The sequence below is a fragment of the Cetorhinus maximus genome, chromosome 34 (assembly GCF_964194155.1).
Source record: "Cetorhinus maximus chromosome 34, sCetMax3.hap1.1, whole genome shotgun sequence".
Lineage (NCBI taxonomy): Eukaryota > Metazoa > Chordata > Chondrichthyes > Lamniformes > Cetorhinidae > Cetorhinus > Cetorhinus maximus.
Genome location: NC_135912.1, coordinates 6,159,366 through 6,182,847, shown reverse-complemented (window position 1 = coordinate 6,182,847; position 23,482 = coordinate 6,159,366).

The following is a 23,482-nucleotide window of genomic DNA, read 5'->3' as shown; positions in this document are numbered from 1 at the left end:
ACCGCATTCCCAGTCACAGAGACACTGTACTCCATTCCCAGTCACAGGGACACTGTACCCCATTCCCAGTCACAGGGGCACTGTACCCCATTCCCAGTCACAGGGAATCTTTTCCCCAGTCCCAGTCACAGGGACATTATACCCCATTCCCAGTCACAGGTATACTGTACCCCATTCCAGGTCACAGAGACACTGTACCCCATTCCCAGTCACTGAGACACTATACCCCATTCCCAGTCACCTAGACACTGTACCCCATTCCCATTCACAGAGACACTGTACCCCATTCCCAGTCACAGAGACACTGTACCCCATTCCCAGTCACAGGGATACTGTATCCCATTCCCAGTCACAGGGAGACTCTACCCCTTTCCCAGTCACAGGGATACTGTATCCCATTTCCAGTCACAGAGACACTATACCCCATTCCCAATCACAGGGACACTGTACCCCATTCCCAGTCACAGGGACACTGTACCGCATTCCCAGTCACAGGGACACTATACCCCAATACCAGTCACAGAGACACTGTACCCCATTCCCAGTCACAGAGACACTATACCCCATTCCCAGTCACCTAGACACTGTACCCCATTCCCATTCACAGAGACACTGTACCCCATTCCCAGTCACCTAGACACTGTACCCCATTCCCATTCACAGAGACACTGTACCCCTTTCCCATTCACAGGGATACTTTATCCCATTCCCAGTCACAGGGACACTGTACACCTTTCCCAGTCACAGGGATACTGTATCCCATTCCCAGCCACAGGGACACTATACCCCATTCCCAATCACTGGGACACTGTACCCCATTCTCAGTCACAGAGACACTGTACCCGATGCCGAGTTTCATTGACACTGTACCCTATTCCCAGTCACATAGACACTGTACCCCAATCCCAGTCACAGAGACACTGTACCCCAATCCCAGTCACAGGGACACTGTACCCCATTCCCAGTCACAGGGACACTGTACCCCATTTCCAGTCATAGGGACACTGTACCCCATTCCCAGTCACAGGGACACTGTACCCCATTCCCAGCCATAGGGGCACTGTACCCCATTCCCAGTCACAGAGACGTTGTATTCCATTCTCAGTTACAGGGAAACTGTACCCCAGCCTTGGTCACAGGGACACTGTACTCCAATCCAGGTCACAGACACACAGTACACCATTCCCAGTCACAGGGACACTGTACTCCATTCCCAGTCACAGGGACACTATACCTCATTGCCAGTCACAGGGACACTGTACCCCATTCCGAGTCAAAGGGACACTGTACCCCATTCACAGTCACAGGGACACTGTACCCCATTCCCAGTCACAGAGGCACTGTACCCCAATCCCAATCACAGGAACACTGTACCCCATTCCCTGTCACAGAGACACTGTACCCCATTCCCAGTCACAAGGACACTGTACCCCATTCCCAGTCACAGAGACACTGTACCCAATGCCGAGTTTCATTGGCACTGTATCCCATTCCCAGTCACAGAGACACTGTACCCCATTCCCAGTCACAGAGACACTTTCCCCCATTCCCATTCACAGGGACACTGTACCCCACTCCCAGTCACAGAGACACTGTACCCCATTCCCAGTCACAGCGACACTGTACCCCATTCCCAGTCACAGAGTCACTGTACCCCATTCCCGGTCACAGAGACACTTTCCCCCATTCCCATTCACAGGGACACTGTACTCCATTCCCAGTCACAGAGACACTGTACCCCATTCCCAGTCACAGCGACACTGTACCCCATTCCCAGTCACAGGGACACTGTACCCCATTCCCAGTCACAGAGACACTGCACTCCATTCCCAGTCACAGGGACACTGTACCCCATTCCCAGTCACAGGGGCACTGTACCCCATTCCCAGTCACAGGGAATCTTTTCCCCAGTCCCAGTCACAGGGACATTATACCCCATTCCCAGTCACAGGGATACTGTACCCCATTCCAGGTCACAGAGACACTGTACCCCATTCCCAGTCACAGAGACACTATACCCCATTCCCAGTCACCTAGACACTGTACCCCATTCCCATTCACAGAGACACTGTACCCCATTCCCAGTCACAGAGACACTGTACCCCATTCCCAGTCACAGAGGCACTGTACCCCAATCCCAATCACAGGAACACTGTACCCCATTCCCTGTCACAGAGACACTGAACCCCATTCCCAGTCACAAGGACACTGTACCCCATTCCCAGTCACAGAGACACTGTACCCAATGCCGAGTTTCATTGGCACTGTATCCCATTCCCAGTCACAGAGACACTGTACCCCATTCCCAGTCACAGAGACACTTTCCCCCATTCCCATTCACAGGGACACTGTACCCCACTCCCAGTCACAGAGACACTGTACCCCATTCCCAGTCACAGCGACACTGTACCCCATTATCAGTCACAGAGTCACTGTACCCCATTCCCGGTCACAGAGACACTTTCCCCCATTCCCATTCACAGGGACACTGTACTCCATTCCCAGTCACAGAGACACTGTACCCCATTCCCAGTCACAGCGACACTGTACCCCATTCCCAGTCACAGGGACACTGTACCCCATTCCCAGTCACAGAGACACTGCACTCCATTCCCAGTCACAGGGTCACAGTACCCCATTTCCCAGTCACAGGGACACTGTACCCCATTGCCAGTCACAGGGACACTGTACCCCAATCCCAGTCACAGAGACACATTCCCCCATTCCCATTCACAGGGACACTGTATGCCATTCCCAGTCACAGAGACACTGTTCCCCATTCCCAGTCACAGGGACACTGTACCCCATTCCCAGTCACAGGGACACTATACCCCATTCACAGTCACAGGGACACTGTGGCCCATTCCCAGTCACAGGGACACTATACCCCATTCACAGTCACAGGGACACTGTGGCCCATTCCCAGTCACAGGGACACTATACCCCATTCCCAGTCACAGGGAAACTGTACCCCATTCCCAGTCACTGGGACACTATACCCCATTCCCAGTCACAGTGACACTGTGGCCCATTCCCAGTCACAGGGACACCGTACCCCATTGCCAGTCACAGGGACACTGTACACCATTCCCAGTCCTAGAGACACTGTACCCCATTCCCAATCACAAGGACACTGTACCCCATTCCCAGTCACAGAGACACTGTACCCCATTCCCTGTCACAGGGACACTGTACCCCATTCCCAGTCTCAGGGTCACTGTACCCCATTCCCTATCACAGGGACACTGTACCCCATTCCCATTCACAGGGACACTGTACCCCATTCCCTGTCACAGGGACACTGTACCCCATTCCCAGTCACAGGGACACTCTACCCCATTCCCAGTCACAGAGACACTGTACTCCATTCCCAGTCACTGGGACACTGTACCCCATTCCCTGTCACAGGGACACTGTACCCCATTCCCTGTCACAGGGACACTATACCCCATTCCCAGTCACAGGGATACTGTACCCCATTCCCAGTCACAGAGACACTGTACCCCATTCCCATTGACAGAGACACTGTACCCCATTCCCAGTCACAGAGACACTGTACCCCATTCCCAGTCACAGGGATACTGTATCCCATTCCCAGTCACAGGGACACTGTACGCCTTTCCCAGTCACAGGGATACTGTATCCCATTCCCAGTCACAGAGACTCTATACCCCATTCCCAATCACAGGGACACTGTACCCCACTCCCAGTCACAGGGACACTGTACCCCAATCCCAGTCACAGAGACACTATACCCCATTCCCAGTCACCTAGACACTGTACCCCATTCCCATTCACAGAGACACTTTACCCCATTCCCAGTCACAGACACACTGTACCCCATTCCCATTCACAGGGATACTGTATCCCTTTCCCAGTCACAGAGACACTGTATCCCATTCCCAGTCACAGGGACACTGTACACCTTTCCCAGTCACAGGGATACTGTATCCCATTCCCAGTAACAGGGACACTGTTCCCCAATCCCAGTCACAGAGACACTGTACCCCAATCCCAGTCACAGGGACACTGTACCGCATTCCCAGTCACAGAGACACTGTACCCCATTCCCAGTCACAGGGACACTGTACCCCAATCCCAGTCACAGAAACACTGTACCCCATTCCATGTCACAGGGACACTGTACCCAATTCCCATTCGCAGAGACACTTACCCCATTCACAGCGACACTGTACCCCATTCCCAGTCACAGAGACACTGTACCCCATTCCCAGTCGCAGGGACACTGTACCCCTTTCCCAGTCACAGAGACACTGTACTCCATTCCCAGTCACAGAGACACTGTACTCCACTCCCTGTCACAGGGACACTGTAGCCCATTCCCAGTCACAGGGTCACTCTACCCCATTGCCAGTCACAGGGACACTGTACCCCATTCCCAGTCACAGAGACACTGTACTCCATTCCCAGTCACAGAGACACTTTCCCCCATTCCCATTCACAGGGACACTGTACCGCATTCCCAGTCACAGAGACACTGTACTCCATTCCCAGTCACAGGGACACTGTACCCCATTCCCAGTCACAGGGGCACTGTACCCCATTCCCAGTCACAGGGAATCTTTTCCCCAGTCCCAGTCACAGGGACATTTTACCCCATTCCCAGTCACAGGTATACTGTACCCCATTCCAGGTCACAGAGACACTGTACCCCATTCCCAGTCACTGAGACACTATACCCCATTCCCAGTCACCTAGACACTGTACCCCATTCCCATTCACAGAGACACTGTACCCCATTCCCAGTCACAGAGACACTGTACCCCATTCCCAGTCACAGGGATACTGTATCCCATTCCCAGTCACAGGGAGACTCTACCCCTTTCCCAGTCACAGGGATACTGTATCCCATTTCCAGTCACAGAGACACTATACCCCATTCCCAATCACAGGGACACTGTACCCCATTCCCAGTCACAGGGACACTGTACCGCATTCCCAGTCACAGGGACACTATACCCCAATACCAGTCACAGAGACACTGTACCCCATTCCCAGTCACAGAGACACTATACCCCATTCCCAGTCACCTAGACACTGTACCCCATTCCCATTCACAGAGACACTGTACCCCATTCCCAGTCACCTAGACACTGTACCCCATTCCCATTCACAGAGACACTGTACCCCTTTCCCATTCACAGGGATACTTTATCCCATTCCCAGTCACAGGGACACTGTACACCTTTCCCAGTCACAGGGATACTGTATCCCATTCCCAGCCACAGGGACACTATACCCCATTCCCAATCACAGGGACAGTGTACCCCATTCTCAGTCACAGAGACACTGTACCCGATGACGAGTTTCATTGACACTGTACCCTATTCCCAGTCACATAGACACTGTACCCCAATCCCAGTCACAGAGACACTGTACCCCAATCCCAGTCACAGGGACACTGTACCCCATTCCCAGTCACAGGGACACTGTACCCCATTTCCAGTCATAGGGACACTGTACCCCATTCCCAGTCACAGGGACACTGTACCCCATTCCCAGCCATAGGGGCACTGTACCCCATTCCCAGTCACAGAGACGTTGTATTCCATTCTCAGTTACAGGGAAACTGTACCCCAGCCTTGGTCACAGGGACACTGTACTCCAATCCAGGTCACAGACACACAGTACACCATTCCCAGTCACAGGGACACTGTACTCCATTCCCAGTCACAGGGACACTATACCTCATTGCCAGTCACAGGGACACTGTACCCCATTCCGAGTCAAAGGGACACTGTACCCCATTCACAGTCACAGGGACACTGTACCCCATTCCCAGTCACAGAGGCACTGTACCCCAATCCCAATCACAGGAACACTGTACCCCATTCCCTGTCACAGAGACACTGTACCCCATTCCCAGTCACAAGGACACTGTACCCCATTCCCAGTCACAGAGACACTGTACCCAATGCCGAGTTTCATTGGCACTGTATCCCATTCCCAGTCACAGAGACACTGTACCCCATTCCCAGTCACAGAGACACTTTCCCCCATTCCCATTCACAGGGACACTGTACCCCACTCCCAGTCACAGAGACACTGTACCCCATTCCCAGTCACAGCGACACTGTACCCCATTCCCAGTCACAGAGTCACTGTACCCCATTCCCGGTCACAGAGACACTTTCCCCCATTCCCATTCACAGGGACACTGTACCCCATTCCCAGTCACAGAGACACTGTACCCCATTCCCAGTCACAGCGACACTGTACCCCATTCCCAGTCACAGGGACACTGTACCCCATTCCCAGTCACAGAGACACTGCACTCCATTCCCAGTCACAGGGACACAGTACCCCATTCCCAGTCACAGGGACACTGTACCCCATTCCCAGTCACAGGGACACTGTACCCCATTCCCAGTCACAGAGACACTTTCCCCCATTCCCATTCACAGGGACACTGTATCCCATTCCCAGTCACAGAGACACTGTACCCCATTCCCAGTCACAGGGACACTGCACCCCATTCCCAGTCACAGGGACACTATACCCCATTCACAGTCACAGGGACACTGTTGCCCATTCCCAGTCACAGGGACACTATACCCCATTCACAGTCACAGGGACACTGTGGCCCATTCCCAGTCACAGGGACACTATACCCCATTCCCAGTCACAGGGAAACTGTACCCCATTCCCAGTCACAGGGACACTATACCCCATTCCCAGTCACAGTGACACTGTGGCCCATTCCCAGTCACAGGGACACCGTACCCCATTGCCAGTCACAGGGACACTGTACACCATTCCCAGTCCTAGAGACACTGTACCCCATTCCCAATCACAAGGACACTGTACCCCATTCCCAGTCACAGAGACACTGTACCCCATTCCCAGTCACAGGGACACTGTACACCATTCCCAGTCCTAGAGACACTGTACCCCATTCCCAATCACAAGGACACTGTACCCCATTCCCAGTCACAGGGACACTGCACCCCATTCCCAGTCACAGGGACACTATACCCCATTCACAGTCACAGGGACACTGTTGCCCATTCCCAGTCACAGGGACACTATACCCCATTCACAGTCACAGGGACACTGTGGCCCATTCCCAGTCACAGGGACACTATACCCCATTCCCAGTCACAGGGAAACTGTACCCCATTCCCAGTCACAGGGACACTATACCCCATTCCCAGTCACAGTGACACTGTGGTTCATTCCCAGTCACAGGGACACCGTACCCCATTGCCAGTCACAGGGACACTGTACACCATTCCCAGTCCTAGAGACACTGTACCCCATTCCCAATCACAAGGACACTGTACCCCATTCCCAGTCACAGAGACACTGTTCCCCATTCCCAGTCACAGGGACACTGTACACCATTCCCAGTCCTAGAGACACTGTACCCCATTCCCAATCACAAGGACACTGTACCCCATTCCCAGTCACAGAGACACTGTACCCCATTCCCAGTCACTGGGACAGTGTACCCCATTCCCAGTCTCAGGGACACTGTACCCCATTCCCGATCACAGGGACACTGTACCCCATTTCCATTCACAGGGACACTGTACCCCATTCCCTGTCACAGGGACACTGTACCCCTTTCCCAGTCACAGAGACACTGTACTCCATTCCCAGTCACAGACACTGTACTCCACTCCCTGTCACAGGGACACTGTACCCCATTCCCAGTCACAGGGTCACTCTACCCCATTGCCAGTCACAGGGACACTGTACCCCATTCCCAGTCACAGAGACACTGTACTCCATTCCCAGTCACAGAGACACTTTCCCCCATTCCCATTCACAGGGACACTGTACCGCATTCCCAGTCACAGAGACACTGTACTCCATTCCCAGTCACAGGGACACTGTACCCCATTCCCAGTCACAGGGGCACTGTACCCCATTCCCAGTCACAGGGAATCTTTTCCCCAGTCCCACTCACAGGGACATTATACCCCATTCCCAGTCACAGGGATACTGTACCCCATTCCAGGTCACAGAGACACTGTACCCCATTCCCAGTCACAGAGACACTATACCCCATTCCCAGTCACCTAGACACTGTACCCCATTCCCATTCACAGAGACACTGTACCCCATTCCCAGTCACAGAGACACTGTACCCCATTCCCAGTCACAGAGGCACTGTACCCCAATCCCAATCACAGGAACACTGTACCCCATTCCCTGTCACAGAGACACTGAACCCCATTCCCAGTCACAAGGACACTGTACCCCATTCCCAGTCACAGAGACACTGTACCCAATGCCGAGTTTCATTGGCACTGTATCCCATTCCCAGTCACAGAGACACTGTACCCCATTCCCAGTCACAGAGACACTTTCCCCCATTCCCATTCACAGGGACACTGTACCCCACTCCCAGTCACAGAGACACTGTACCCCATTCCCAGTCACAGCGACACTGTACCCCATTCCCAGTCACAGAGTCACTGTACCCCATTCCCGGTCACAGAGACACTTTCCCCCATTCCCATTCACAGGGACACTGTACTCCATTCCCAGTCACAGAGACACTGTACCCCATTCCCAGTCACAGCGACACTGTACCCCATTCCCAGTCACAGGGACACAGTACCCCATTCCCAGTCACAGGGACACTGTACCCCATTGCCAGTCACAGGGACACTGTACCCCAATCCCAGTCACAGAGACACTTTCCCCCATTCCCATTCACAGGGACACTGTATGCCATTCCCAGTCACAGAGACACTGTTCCCCATTCCCAGTCACAGGGACACTCTACCCCATTCCCAGTCACAGGGACACTATACCCCATTCACAGTCACAGGGACACTGTGGCCCATTCCCAGTCACAGGGACACTATACCCCATTCACAGTCACAGGGACACTGTGGCCCATTCCCAGTCACAGGGACACTATACCCCATTCCCAGTCACAGGGAAACTGTACCCCATTCCCAGTCACTGGGACACTATACCCCATTCCCAGTCACAGTGACACTGTGGCCCATTCCCAGTCACAGGGACACCGTACCCCATTGCCAGTCACAGGGACACTGTACACCATTCCCAGTCCTAGAGACACTGTACCCCATTCCCAATCACAAGGACACTGTACCCCATTCCCAGTCACAGAGACACTGTACCCCATTCCCTGTCACAGGGACACTGTACCCCATTCCCAGTCTCAGGGTCACTGTACCCCATTCCCTATCACAGGGACACTGTACCCCATTCCCATTCACAGGGACACTGTACCCCATTCCCTGTCACAGGGACACTGTACCCCATTCCCAGTCACAGGGACACTCTACCCCATTCCCAGTCACAGAGACACTGTACTCCATTCCCAGTCACTGGGACACTGTACCCCATTCCCTGTCACAGGGACACTGTACCCCATTCCCTGTCACAGGGACACTATACCCCATTCCCAGTCACAGGGATACTGTACCCCATTCCCAGTCACAGAGACACTGTACCCCATTCCCATTGACAGAGACACTGTACCCCATTCCCAGTCACAGAGACACTGTACCCCATTCCCAGTCACAGGGATACTGTATCCCATTCCCAGTCACAGGGACACTGTACCCCTTTCCCAGTCACAGGGATACTGTATCCCATTCCCAGTCACAGAGACTCTATACCCCATTCCCAATCACAGGGACACTGTACCCCACTCCCAGTCACAGGGACACTGTACCCCAATCCCAGTCACAGAGACACTATACCCCATTCCCAGTCACCTAGACACTGTACCCCATTCCCATTCACAGAGACACTTTACCCCATTCCCAGTCACAGACACACTGTACCCCATTCCCATTCACAGGGATACTGTATCCCTTTCCCAGTCACAGAGACACTGTATCCCATTCCCAGTCACAGGGACACTGTACACCTTTCCCAGTCACAGGGATACTGTATCCCATTCCCAGTAACAGGGACACTGTTCCCCAATCCCAGTCACAGAGACACTGTACCCCAATCCCAGTCACAGGGACACTGTACCGCATTCCCAGTCACAGAGACACTGTACCCCATTCCCAGTCACAGGGACACTGTACCCCAATCCCAGTCACAGAAACACTGTACCCCATTCCATGTCACAGGGACACTGTACCCAATTCCCATTCGCAGAGACACTTACCCCATTCACAGCGACACTGTACCCCATTCCCAGTCACAGAGACACTGTACCCCATTCCCAGTCGCAGGGACACTGTACCCCTTTCCCAGTCACAGAGACACTGTACTCCATTCCCAGTCACAGAGACACTGTACTCCACTCCCTGTCACAGGGACACTGTAGCCCATTCCCAGTCACAGGGTCACTCTACCCCATTGCCAGTCACAGGGACACTGTACCCCATTCCCAGTCACAGAGACACTGTACTCCATTCCCAGTCACAGAGACACTTTCCCCCATTCCCATTCACAGGAACACTGTACCGCATTCCCAGTCACAGAGACACTGTACTCCATTCCCAGTCACAGGGACACTGTACCCCATTCCCAGTCACAGGGGCACTGTACCCCATTCCCAGTCACAGGGAATCTTTTCCCCAGTCCCAGTCACAGGGACATTATACCCCATTCCCAGTCACAGGTATACTGTACCCCATTCCAGGTCACAGAGACACTGTACCCCATTCCCAGTCACTGAGACACTATACCCCATTCCCAGTCACCTAGACACTGTACCCCATTCCCATTCACAGAGACACTGTAACCCATTCCCATTCACAGAGACACTGTAACCCATTCCCAGTCACAGAGACACTGTACCCCATTCCCACTCACAGGGACACTGTACCCCATTCCCTGTCACAGGAATCTTTACCCCAGTCACAGGGATACTGTACCCCATTCCCAGTCACAGAGACACTGTACCCCATTCCCAGTCACAGAGACACTATACCCCATTCCCAGTACCTAGACACTGTACCCCATTCCCATTCACAGAGACACTGTACCCCATTCCCAGTCACAGAGACACTGTACCCCATTCCCAGTCACAGGGATACTGTATCCCATTCCCAGTCACAGGGACACTGTACCCCTTTCCCAGTCACAGGGACACTGTACCCCATTCCCAGTCACAGAGACACTATACCCCATTCCCAGTCACAGGGACACTGTACCCCATTCCCAGTCACAGGGAATCTCTACCCCATTCCCAGTCACAGGGATACTGTACCCCATTCCCAGTCACAGAGACACTGTACCCCATTCCCAGTCACAGAGACACTCTACCCCATTCCCAGTCACCTAGACACTGTACCCCATTCCCATTCACAGAGACACTGTACCCCATTCCCAGTCACAGAGACACTGTACCCCATTCCCAGTCACAGGGATACTCTATCCCATTCCCAGTCACAGGGACACTGTACCCCTTTCCCAGTCACAGGGATACTGTACCCCATTCCCATTCACAGGGACACTGTGCTTCATTCCCAGTCACAGGGACACTATACCCCATTCCCAGTCACAGGGACGCTATACCCCATTCCTATTCACAGGGACACTGTACCCCATTCCCAGTCACAGGGACACTGTACCCCATTCCCACTCTCAGAGACACTGTACCCCATTCCCAGTCACAGGGACACTGTACCCCATTCCCTGTAACAGGGATACTGTACCCCATTCCCAGTCACAGAGACACTGTACCCCATTCCCTGTCACAGGGACACTGTACCCCATTCCCTGTAACAGGGATACTGTACCCCATTCCCAGTCTCAGAGGCACTGTACCCCATTCCCATTTCTTTACAACAACTTGAATACTTCACCTCATCCCTTTCCATCTGACCACGTTCCTGCCCTCTGCTTTCCCTCAATGCTGCTGACATTCCTTCACCCCCACCCTCTCTCTAACCTGGCACCGACTGCCCCCCCCCTCAGTATAGAAGCCACTCTCCATCCTTCTGTCTTTCCTGCCCCGATTTCCCCACGTTTTTTTTTTTGTTAATCTCTGGCCGCGAATTCTCAGCAACCTCTGCCGCTTCTGTGGAGGCAGAGGCTGAGTTATCGTTTCGACTCCTCGGAGCCGGAGAGAGGTCGGATGGTAAAATGGAATCGACGCAAATCAAAATCTCTGAGGAAGGACTCGAAACGTTAACTCTGTGTCTCTCTCTCCACAGACGCTGTCGGACCTGCTGAGGTTTTCCAGCACTTTCTGTTTTTATTCCATCTTTGACTTGCGTTTTCACTTGACCCTGTCTCCTAACTTGGTTTCAGCCATAACTTTGGATCTACAGCTGTGTTCGTGTATCCAAGCTATTAAAATATGTGATGAGAAGTTGAGTGCTCTTTGGCAGTCACCACTTGTCCCATCCTGCTGATACGTGCATCTTCCCTCTTATCGTGGAGGTGTCAGCTGTGGCTCAGTTCATAGCACCCTCGCCTTTGAATCAGAGGGTTGTGGGTTCATGTCCCACTCCCGGAAACCAAGAAAACTGTGATTGTACTCGAAAGAGTTGCAGTCTGTGACTGTTGATAACTTGAAAGAGTTTCCCTCTTATCGTAGTGTCTGCCTCTCAGCTCCCATTCCAATTCCATTCCTAATTCTTTTCCCCCCCCACCCCCGCCCCGCTCTAATCTTTGGCAATAATCTCTCGTGCCGAGCTGTGTCAAGCATCTTTTGGAAATCTCAATAGCTTTCATGGCCACTCCCTCGATGAATTCAACCAAGATGAGTCAAGCATGACTCGAGCTGAAACAGTAATCAGTGTAAAGGTTAAGGAGGGAGGAGTTCCTGAAATATGTGCAAGAGTATCTCTCTCGACCAGCCAAGATGCTGCGCCTATTTCAGAGGAATGAAGTGAGGCAATTAGAAGATGACTTGGGTGGGGGAAGAGCAATCAGGGAAGAGTAATCATAATATCGTCAGCTCTGGCATGGTGATGACACAAAGGGCAAGGAGCGATCAATGTCCCAAGATGCTGAACTGGAGGAGAACTAATTTAAATGATTTTGAGAAGGTGCAAATCTGGCCTAGGTGCATTGGAAGATCAAAGGGGGACGACATTGTTCTATCTATTCTGGTAACCAAGCACGCATGTGACATCCCCTTCACACGCCTGCCCGATGTGGCAGAAAGAAGCAAACAACTGGCATTTCTATCGCCCCTTTTATGACCCCAGGATTTCCCCAACAGTGTTTCTCAACCAGCGAGGCTTAGTAAGTGTCGTCACCGCTGTAGTGGACCCGCCATTTTGCACACAGTAGGACAGTAAGGCGAGGGTGACCAGATTTGCCTGATTTAACCATTTGGTTAAGGGATAAATATTGGATACAGGGCGCCAAAGGGCAGGGACATTGCCTTGGCTCGAATGAAGAGGCATGCAATGGAAATATCGCAAACCAAATGGGGCTGTTTCCAGGACAGGGTGGGGGTGGGAAGGAGATTGGAGCCGGGTGGGTGAGGCCATTCTACATCCAAGTCCATCGGATAATCAGGAACCTAGATAACTGGACAGCGTTCAAATGGCAACGGCGCTCGTAATCACAGTGTTCCCGCCACTTACATATCCCTGATCTTCACAGTTATGCATCCCCATGCCTTACCCCATTCTGCACCGCTCGTCAGTATGTGCAGACAGCTCCCAGCAGAGCCTTGCCTTCGTCACCCCTCCTTAACCCTACCCAAAGCCTTTCCACCGCCCAGCCGCCCACCTCGGAACCTCTTCCTTCCGCAGCCCTGATTATATTTCCCCCCCACCGCTCGACGTTTCTCCTCCCCCTTTCCCAATCGGCCCGGCCCCCTTCCTGAAACCCTCGGGGCCTGGAACGCCTCGCTCCCGGGCGGGACTCCGCGCAGAGCCGGAACAGATTGGGATGTTGGCGGCTCGCCTTTTCCCCCACGGAGAGCCGGAGGGAACGTGGCGCTGGCTGATGCCGTGGGTTGTGGCTCTCTGTGCGCCTTGGAGGCGGAGCTAGACCAGCTACTGAGCGAAAGGTAAAGAAAGACTTGCATTTCTCTAGCGCCTCTCAGGACATCCCAAATGCAATGCAGCGTAGTCACTGTTACAATGCAGGGGGTGGCATGGAGAAGCCATGTGTCTTTGTAGGTAACAGGGAGAAAGGTTCCCAACCAATCAGCACCCTCTTCTCTTGTAGTATAAATTGTTGCGAGAGTTTGAAATCTGTAATTCTTGCATTTGTCCCGATGAATGCAAGATGGAAAGCGTCAACAACATGTCTCTTACAGCAAGCTGTAACTAGTGGGGTGCCACAGGGTTCCTTGGGCCCCAACTATTTACAATCTATATTAATGACTTGGATTCAGGGGTAGAAGGTACTATAGCTAAATTTGGAGATGACACCAAAACAGGTGGGAAAGTAAGTTGCAATGAAGAAATTAGAAATGTACAAATGGATATGGACAGGTTAGGTGAATGGGCCAAAATTTGGCAGATAGAGTTTAATGTGGATAAGTGTGAGGTTATCCATTTTGGTCGGAAGAATAAAAAGGTGACTTATTATTTAAATGGAGAGGAACTTCAGAATGCTTCAGTGCAGAGGGATCTGGGTGTCCTCGTGTATGAATTGCTGAAAGCTAGTATGCAGGTACAGCAGGTAATAAGGAAGGCAAATGGAATTTTGGCATTTATTGCTAAAGGAATAGAGTATAAAAATAGGGAAGTGTTGTTGCAACTGTACAAGGCATTGGTGAGACCACACCTGGAATACTGTGCACAGTTTTGGTCCCCTTACTTGAGGAAGGATGTATTTGCATTGGAGGCGGTTCAGAGGAGGTTCACTAGATTGATTCCAGAGATGCGGAGCTTGTCTTATGAGGAGAGATTGAGCAGTTTAGGCCTATACTCACTAGAGTTTAGAAGGATGAGAGGAGATCTAATTGAGGTATATAAGATGCTAAAGGGAATAGACAAAGTAGACGTGGAGTGGATGTTTCCCCTTGTGGGGCATTCTATAACGAGAGGCCATAGTTTTAGGCTAAGGGGTGGTAGATTTAAATCAGAGATGAGAAGGAATTACGTTTCTCAAAGGGTCGTGAATCTGTGGAATTCACTACCTCAGAGTGCAGGGGATGCCGGGTCATTGAATAAATTTAAGGAGGAAATAGAAAGATTTTTAATGAGTAACGGGTTGAAAGGTTATGAGGAGAGGGCGTGAAATTGGAGTTGAGGCCGAAATGAGATCAGCCATGATCGTATTGAATGGCGGGGCAGGCTCGAGGGGCTGAATGGCCTACTCCTGTTCCTAGTTCTTATGTTCTTATATCTCTCTTTTCAGTGACCTCCAAGTTTCGTGCTACCAATCGACTGTTATAGATAACGATCGATCGGCTGGGAGGGCATCTCCAGAGAGCTTGCTTGATCCTTATTGGCCTCTGACAATTGTTCCCACGGAGATGGATGGGGTGCACACATTATCAAGCCCCAATATTCTCCAGGCCGTACCAATAATTTAAATTTAAATTTTCTCACTGAAATGGCTAATTGTGCACCTCGGCCTCTCGCACCCAGAAAGAAAGAAACTCTGGCTTTTTTGAAAAAAAACTCAGAACGATTAATTTATGTTTAAAACAGATCTTCTTTCAACAAGTTGCAAGCGATGGTTAACACACAATTGTATTCGGGAAGTATCACTGTCTATCTCTTCCTAAAGAATTCCCCCCCAGCAGACGCACACTCACAGGCAGACAAAGGACGAGCAGATAGAGTCTCCCAGCACAGGTGGGATTTGGAGGATGGGCGTCGTGAAATAAAGGATAAAGTCCGCAGGGTCTCGATGCCGTCGGCCTGGAGTTCTCTCGTGTGAGGACGGGGCCGCTGGTCCCGGTGGGGGCCTGGACGTTCCCACCGCTGCTCTCCGCTCCGCAGGCCCAAACCCAGCCTCGTTACACTCCCCGGCCAGAGGTCGATAGCCACACACAAGTTTGGGCAAGGTAGAGAGAGAGAGAGAGAGAGAGAGAGGGAGCCAGTCAAGGTAGCCTTCTTCCCTCAGCTTATTCTCCAACAAGACTGCCTTCAAAACAAGCAGGTTCGCAACTTAGGCTTTTTCCCTCTTTCCCATTGTGACTCCCCTTTTTTGTCTCCCAGTTTTTTGTTAAAGAAACTGCTTTGCAGTTCGAGCAGACACGAACAGCTCCTGCTCAAGGACCATACAGCTCAGGTGACCTCTCAGAAGAGGCCTGCTCGTTTTCAGTTCTAAAGTGAACCTATGACCTTTGAAGAAAATCCCAGGTTAACACCCAAATGAGACACAGGTAGACAAGGTTGTAAAGAAAGTTTTTGGCATACTGGCCTTCATAAATCAAAGTATTGAGTATAGGAGTTGGGATGTTATGGTGAGGTTGTATAAGACATTGGTGAGGCCAACTTTGGAGTATTGTGTGCAGTTCTGGTCGCCTAACTACAGGAAGGATATCAGTAAGATTGAGAAAGCGCAGAGAAGATTTACTAGGATGTTGCCGGGTCTTCAGGAGTTGAGTTACAGGGAAAGATTAAACAGGTTAGGACTTTATTCCTTGGAGCGTAGAAGGATGAGGGGAGGTTTGATAGAAGTTTACAAGATTGCGAGGGGTATAGACAGAGTAAATGCGAGTAGGCTCTTTCCACTTAGATTAGGAGAAATAACCACAAGAGGACATGGCTTTAGGGTGAAAGGGGAAAGGTTTAGGGGGAACATTAGGGGGAACTTCTTCACTCAGAGAGCGGTGAGAGTGTGGAACGAGCTACCATCTGACGTGGTAAATCCGGGCTCACTCTTAAGTTTTAAGAATAAATTGGATAGATACATGGATGGGAGAGGTCTGGAGGGTTATGGACTGGGTGCAGGTCAATGGGACTAGCGGAATAATATTTCGGCACCGACTAGAAGGGCCGAATGGCCTGTTTTTCTGTGCTGTAGTGTTCTATGGTTCTATGGTTCTATGACCAGATCATGCCAGGTCCTTCCATTTTGTTAAAAAAAAACTTCAGTCTTGAGAGATATGATTCTAACACGATTGGCCTTTTACCTAAAACAAAAAAAACAGAAAATGCGGGGGAAAACTCAGCAGGTTTGGCAGCATCTGTGGAGGGAGAGAAACAGAGTTAACGTTTCATAGTCATAGAGTCATAGAGGCCGACAGCACAGAAAAAGGCCCTTCGGCCCATCGAGTCTGCGCCGGTCAAACAAGTACCTAACTATTCTAATCCCATTTTCCAGCACTAGGCCCATAGCCTTGTGTGCCATAGCACCGCAAGTGTACATCCAAATACTTCCTAAATGTTATGAGGGTTTCTGCCTCTACCACCCTTTCAGGCAGTGAGTTCCAGATTCCCACCACCCTCTGGGTGAAAAAATTCTTCCTCACACCCCCTCTAAACCTCCTGCCCCTTACCTTAAATCTATGCCCCTTGGTTATTGATCCCTCCACCAAGGGGAAAAGTTCCTTCCTGTCTACCCTATCTAAGCCTCTCATAATTTTATACACCTCAATCATGTCCCCCCTCAATCTCCTCTGCTCCAGGGAAAATAACCTCAGTCTATCCAATCTCTCCTCATAACTAAAACTCTCCAGCCCGGGCAACATCCTGGTAAATCTCCTCTGCACTCTCTCTGGTGCAATCACATCCTTCCTATAATGCGGATTCCAGAACTGCACACAGTACTCTAGCTGTGGCCTAACCAGCGTTTTATACAGTTCCAGCATAACCTCCCTGCTCTTATATTCTATGCCTCGGCTAATAAAGGCAAATATCCCATATGCCTTCTTAACCACCTTATCTACCTGTCCCGCTACCTTAAGGGACCGGTGGACATGCACACCAAGGTCCCTCTGAGCCTCAGTACTTCCCAGGGTCCTACCGTTCACTGTGTATTCCCGTGTCTTGTTTGTCCTGCCCAAGTGCATCACCTCACAATTATCTGGATTAAATTCCATTTGCCCATCTGACCAGCCCGTCTATATCCTCCTGTAATCTAAGGCTATCCTCCTCACTATTTACCACCCCACCAATTTTCCTGTCATCTGCGAACTTACTGATCAACCCTCCTACGTTCAAGTCTAAATCGTTTATATATACCACAAACAGCAAGGGACCCAACACCGATCCCTGTGGAACCCCCACTGGACACAGGCATCCAGTCACAAAAACACCCCCTCGACCATCACCCTCTGCTTCCAGCCACTCAGCCAATTCTGGATCCAATTTGCCAACTTGCCTTGGATCCCGTGGGCTCTTACCTTCGCTATCAGTCTCCCACACGGGACCTTATCAAAAGCCTTGCTGAAGTCCAAGTAGACGACGCCAAATGCCATTGCCCTCATCAAATTGGTCATACATGACCTCCCCAGAACAAAACCACGCTGACTGTTCCTTGATCAATCCCTTGGTTAATCGAGTCCGTTTGACCCTTCAATGACCCTGACTTTTTAACCCACCTTAACTGGCTGCCCACTGCTCGTGGCTGGTTACCCATTTGACCCCGACCCTGCCTCTGGGAAAACGGCCACAGCGATTAGGATGCTGCCGGCAACAAGAACACCGGGCCGGCGGTGCCGAATTATGTGACCCTCCATCGCCACTCTCAACGCCACGTGGGGGAGAGGGGGCCTAAAATTTCTGCCCCCTCAGTTTTTAACCCCTTGGTTTATTTTGAGCAGGTCTTTGAATCTTTCTGCCCGTATCGGTGTGACCTTGGCGGCTTTTTGAACCCTGACCTTTCCCCTCGCGCCCTTTCTCATTGCCTTAATGTAATGTTTAACATGACTGCTCCCAGTGGGGTGGCCCTCATGGACTCTCCCCCCCACCCCACCTCCCGTGGCCGTCTCCTTATTGCTTTGAAACCCTTATCCACAGCCTCGTGAATCTTAACCTTACCGCAATCCCAGGTTGAAGGGAGGGACAGAATATCAGCCAAAGCTCCCTGACGTTGAGCTATTTATGACTGTGTCGAAACAGTTACCGGTGGATAATTGTTTTACTGTCCATGAATGAAGCCCTGGCTGTTGAGATCACGCCAAATTGTTATGCTGTGTTTCTCGTTTCCAAGGCAACTACAATCTAATCAAAAATTACAGTGGGCCTTGCACGTCCTCTCAACTGGATCGGGCCCAGCAATTTTCCCTTCAGTGGTACATCATTGATGATGAGGCTGTCTCGAAGCTTCGCAATATAAACCCCAGCGCACAACTCACCAGTACCGAGGGGCTTCCCAATGCACAGCCCACCAATACTGAGACCCCTCCCCAACTCACAGCCGCCAATACTGAGAGACCCTACCCAACTCACAGCTCACCAATACTGATAGACCCCTACCCAACTCACAGCCCACCAATACTGAGCCCCCCAACTCACAGCCCACCAATACTGAGAGACCCCTACCCAACTCACAGCCGCCAATACTGAGAGACCCTACCCAACTCACAGCCCACCAATACTGAGAGACCCCTACCCAACTCACAGCCGCCAATACCGAGAGACCCCTACCCAACTCACAGCTCACCAATACTGAGAGACCTCTACCCAACTCACAGCTCACCAATACTGATAGACCCCTATCCAACTCACAACCACCAAGACTGAGTCCCCCAATGCACAGCCCACCAATACTGAGAGACCCCTCCCCAACTCACAGCCGCCAATACCGAGAGACCCTACCCAACTCACAACTCACCAATACTGAGAGACCCCTACCCAACACACAGCCCACCAATACTGAGAGACCCTACCCAACTCATAACTCACCAATACTGAGAGACCCCTACCCAACACACAGCCACCAATACTGAAAGACCCCTACCCAACTCACAGCCACCAATACTGAGAGATCCCTACCCAACACACAGCCACCAATACTGAAAGACCCCTACCCAACTCACAGCCACCAATACTGAGAGACCCCTGCCCAACACACAGCCCACCAATACTGAGAGACCCCTGCCCAACTCACAGCCCACCAATACTGAGAGACCCCTGCCCAACACACAGCCCACCAATACTGAGAGACCCCTGCCCAACTCACAGCCCACCAATACTGAGAGACCCCTACCCAACTCACAGCCCACCAATACTGAGCCCCCCAACTCACAGCTCACCAATACTGAGAGACCCCTACCCAACTCACAGCCCACCAATACTGAGAGACCCCTACCCAACTCACAGCCACCAATACTGAGAGACCCCTACCCAACTCACAGCCACCAATACTGAGAGGCCCCTCCCCAACTCACAGCCCACCAATACTGAGAGGCCCCTCCCCAACTCACAGCTCACCAATACTGAGAGGCTCCTACCCAACTCACAACCCACCAATACTGAGAGGCTCCTACCCAACTCATAGCCCACCAATACTGAGAGACCCCTACCCAACTCACAGCCCACCAATACTGAGACCCCCCAGCTCACAGCCCACCAATACTGAGAGACCCCCAAACTCAGAGCTTCCCACCATTATGTGAGACCTCCCAACTCAAGTTCATCAGAAAAAGATCACATCACAACAGATTGTTGTTGGCGTGTGGCACTGAGGTTGTTGTTGGTGTGTGGCACTGAGGTAGTTGTTGGCCTGTGGTACTGAGGTAGTTGTTGGTGTGTGGCACTGAGGTTGTTGTTGGTGTGTGGTACTGAGGTAGTTGTTGGTGTGTGGTACTGAGGTTGTTGTTGGTGTGTGGTACTGAGGTAGTTGTTGGTGTGTGGCACTGAGGTTGTTGTTGGTGTGTGGTACTGAGTTTGTTGTTGGTGTGTGGTACTGAGGTTGTTGTTGGTGTGTGGTACTGAGTTTGTTGTTGGTGTGTGGCACTGAAGTTGTTGTTGGTGTGTGGCACTGAGGTAGTTGTTGGTGTGTGGTACTGAGGTTGTTGTTGGTGTGTGGCACTGAGGTTGTTGTTGGTGTGTGGTACTGAGGTAGTTGTTGGCGTGTGGTACTGAGGTAGTTGTTGGTGTGTGGTACTGAGGTAGTTGGTGTGTGGTACTGAGATTGTTGTTGGTGTGTGGTACTGAGGTAGTTGTTGGTGTGTGGTACTGAGGTAGATGTTGGTGTGTGGTACTGAGGTTGTTGTTGGTGTGTGGTACTGAGGTAGTTGTTGGCGTGTGGTACTGAGGTTGTTGTTGGTGTGTGGTACTGAGGTAGTTGTTGGTGTGTGGCACTGAGGTTGTTGTTGGTGTGTGTTACTGAGGTAGTTGTTGGCGTGTGGCACTGAGGTTGTTGTTGGTGTGTGGTACTGAGGTAGTTGTTGACGTGTGGCACTGAGGAAGTTGTTGGTGTGTGGTACTGAGGTAGTTGTTGGCGTGTGGTACTGAGGTTGTTGTTGGTGTGTGGTACTGAGGTAGTTGTTGGTGTGTGGCACTGAGGTTGTTGTTGGTGTGTGTTACTGAGGTAGTTGTTGGCGTGTGGCACTGAGGTTGTTGTTGGTGTGTGGTACTGAGGTAGTTGTTGACGTGTGGCACTGAGGAAGTTGTTGGTGTGTGGTACTGAGATAGTTGTTGGCGTGTGGCACTGAGGTTGTTGTTGGTGTGTGGTACTGAGGTAGTTGTTGACGTGTGGCACTGAGGTAGTTGTTGGTGTGTGGCACTGAGGTAGTTGTTGGCATGTGGCACTGAGGTTGTTGTTGGTGTGTGGCACTGAGGTAGTTGTTGGCGTGTGGCACTGAGGTTGTTGTTGGTGTGTGGTACTGAGGTAGTTGTTGGTGTGTGGCACTGAGGTAGTTGTTGGTGTGTGGCACTGAGGTAGTTGTTGGTGTGTGGTACTGAGGTAGTTGTTGGTGTGTGGTACTGAGGTTGTTGTTGGTGTGTGGTACTGAGGTAGTTGTTGGTGTGTGGTACTGAGGTAGTTGTTGGCGTGTGGCACTGAGGTTGTTGTTGGTGTGTGGTACTGAGGTAGTTGTTGGTGTGTGGCACTGAGGTAGTTGTTGGTGTGTGGCACTGAGGTAGTTGTTGGTGTGTGGTACTGAGGTAGTTGTTGGTGTGTGGTACTGAGGTTGTTGTTGGTGTGTGGTACTGAGGTAGTTGTTGGTGTGTGGTACTGAGGTAGTTGTTGGCGTGTGGCACTGAGGTAGTTGTTGGCGTGTGGTACTGAGGTAGTTGTTGGTGTGTGGTACTGAGGTTGTTGTTGGTGTGTGCTACTGAGGTAGTTGTTGGTGTGTGGTACTGAGGTAGTTGTTGGCGTGTGGCACTGAGGTAGTTGTTGGTGTGTGGTACTGAGGTAGTTGTTGGCGTGTGGCACTGAGGTAGTTGTTGGTGTGTGGTACTGAGGTAGTTGGTGTGTGGTACTGAGGTTGTTGTTGGTGTGTGGTACTGAGGTAGTTGTTGGTGTGTGGCACTGAGGTAGTTGTTGGTGTGTGGTACTGAGATTGTTGTTGGCCTGTGGCACTGAGGTTAAGATTTGACCTTCTCACTCTTCAAAGGAACAGGAATTGCAGCCAAGCCTGTTTTTTTTCTGACAACCCGCGCCCTGGTTTCCCCGGGACAATCTGACATGGACTCGGGGGCAGTGAGAGTTTGTTAATCTCCAGTACGCTCACCTTCCCGATTTACAGCCCAGGACATTGTTGGGACACTGAAATCAGATTTACCCGCCCAGAATTTCACACATCCCAGCATTTTCCAATTAATCACGTCATATTCCAACAGTTCAAAGGGACCTTTTAATTATACACTACCTTTGACCCCCATCCCTCACCTGGATCCTTTAAAAGCAAATGCACGTGTCCTCTTCATCCACTAGCTTCTAGCTGCTGGGCTGCAGCAGTTAAAACTTATTTCAGGATGAATATCCTAATCTTAACAATCCTCACTTTTACTATCCTACATCTCTCCGCAGTTACTTCAGGGCTACGGTGAGTGTGTGCGTGTTCCGGGTTAATCGGTGACACTGCTGGAGCTCGTTTAATGCAAGTGGAGACCAGGGAGATCCCAGACACTCTGCCCCTACCCCCACCACTTGTCCACCGCCCCCCTCATCAGCCTGTGCTGAGTTACCCGATGGTAGCCTTGGAGGGGTGGGGGGGTGTGGGGTGTGCGCGATTGTGGGGGTGGGGAGAGAAGGCTGGGACAGATCGGTAGGACAACAGGTTTGGTCTCGATGCCCAATTGGCCGGGGCACCGTCCAGCAGCGTTGTGATGACTATGCAGTCGATCAGCCTGCCATCGGTCACTGTCGAGCATCCAAGAGTAATCAGCACCCCGGGGCCATGTTTGTCCCAACAGGTGTTTACCAACTTTTGGGAAAGAGAGGAGATTATTGCTCAGGGAAATGTTTTTTTAACTTGCATGGTAAAGAAATATAGCACCTTTCACAGTGCTTTAGAAATCAAGTCACTGTCGTAATGCTGAAACCATGGTGGCCATTTTGGACACAGTCTATTAATTGTGCCTGTTATGCTGTTACTCTGAGCTGTGTTACTTTTCTGCTTGTTACTCTGTTAGTCTGCCTGTTACTCTCTGTGTTACTCTGTGCTGTGTTACTTTGCTGCTTATTACTCTGTTACTCTGTTCTGTGTGTTACTTTGCTACCTGTTACTCCATATGTTACTCTCTGC